We start from the raw sequence: 1,498 nt of genomic DNA on the forward strand, positions 1-1,498 counted from the left end.
TCCCTTTCACGAATAGAATTTTCCCATCTCTTCTTTTTCTGTAGGAGCTCCAAGTCTGAAGAGGTAGATATGCCTCGGAGAATTGAAGCTCAGACTAGAGTTAATGTTGAAGTAGAGCTTCTATGGAGGACTTTTGCCGAGGAATACAGTGTGAGTTGGCCAAAAGTAAATCCTGAGATTGTCACGAATGTGGAGATATTACAAGGAGATGGTGGCCTTGGCTCTCTCATCTTGCTGCAATTCAAACCTGGTATGACCTAATTCAAACTGTTTCTAATTTCCAGTCTGTAATTATTCGAGTGCTGAATTTTATGGTCATGGTATGAGGTTAAGAGTGACATTGCTGATAATAACTGATGAGAGGAAAAGTGTTTAAGCAGGTGGACCGACGGTAGCATATCAGAAGACGAAGATAGTGGAGTGTGACAAGGAGAAGCACCAGCTGGGTTTGCAAGTATTGGAAGGTGGTCATCTAAGCAAGATAGTGGAGTGTGACAAGGAGAAGCACCAGCTGGGTTTGCAAGTATTGGAAGGTGGTCATCTAAGCAACGGTTTTACCAAGTATGAAACTTACTTCAAGCTAACACCTCTGGATGATTCCAATACGTTGGTGGATGTAGCTGTAGAATGCGAGCCTTTGATGTCACCAGAAGAAGAAAACCAAGAAGCAGGAGAAGAAGAGCTGAAGGCCAAGACGACAAATTTCCCACTCCTCTTCTTTGAAAGATTGGAGGCCTACCTAAACAAGCACGCAGCAGCGGGATGAGCTGTGGACAAATTTACGTCACACTTGTTTGTGTCTATATGCTGGGGCTGGGTGTAATATTGTATTATTGGAGCCAATAATGGTCTTCTTCTTCTAGTCCCTCTGGAGTTCAGTTCGTGTTTGATTCTTGTTAACTTGGTAAATGAAGAGCATGCTGCGACGAACCGTCTTGTTGCCCGCATAATTATGTCTTTACTGGATTAATTGGCTAAATCTCAGGAAAATCATCTTCGATCAGGCAGCACCGTTTGATTTTCATGCATGGTACAAAAAACTCTGTATTTTTGATATGAGAAGGCTAGATAAAACTCTGGCTTCTACTCCTTTATACAAGTGGTAAAACCCAAGATTCACTATTCATGTTACAGTAATATTTTACTATAGTAACATGAAGATGGGCAGTGTTTTCTAAAAAAATATTATTGTAACACATGAGAAAACTGTAGCAGGGATACTGTAGCAATTCAGGAGAGGAGGCTATGGAAGTCGAATTCCCTCTGCTCTGCTCTGCTCTCTCATCTTTCATCTCTCTGAAATTTATGGCATCTGTGCAATATATAGTTTCTTCTCTTGCGTATGGGGGACTGAAATGAAAGGGAAGAACCCGATGCGCGATGCAAAGAAGGTAGGCCTCACGTCTCGTTTCTTCTCTTCCCTATTCGCTCTCTTTCTTTTCCAGATAAAAGATGCGAGTTTTAGGCGCTGTAGCTCTGTGACGTACGTGGGTTTTTG

At 42.1% G+C, this 1,498-nt stretch overlaps 1 protein-coding gene across 1 annotated transcript in view; it reads left to right on the top strand.

Moving 5' to 3' along the window:
- The window catches only part of LOC109850900 (H/ACA ribonucleoprotein complex non-core subunit NAF1-like), an 11,634-nt gene extending 10,708 nt beyond the window's left edge, over positions 1-926 (top strand). Inside the window, exons 6-8 of the mRNA XM_020420986.1 lie at positions 45-250; positions 381-464; positions 534-926. The gene's annotated coding sequence lies outside the window, so the exon portion shown is untranslated. The remainder of the gene's footprint in view (positions 1-44; positions 251-380; positions 465-533) is intronic.

The sequence above is a fragment of the Asparagus officinalis genome, chromosome 7, assembly GCF_001876935.1.
Source record: "Asparagus officinalis chromosome 7, Aspof.V1, whole genome shotgun sequence".
NCBI classification, from domain to species: domain Eukaryota; kingdom Viridiplantae; phylum Streptophyta; class Magnoliopsida; order Asparagales; family Asparagaceae; genus Asparagus; species Asparagus officinalis.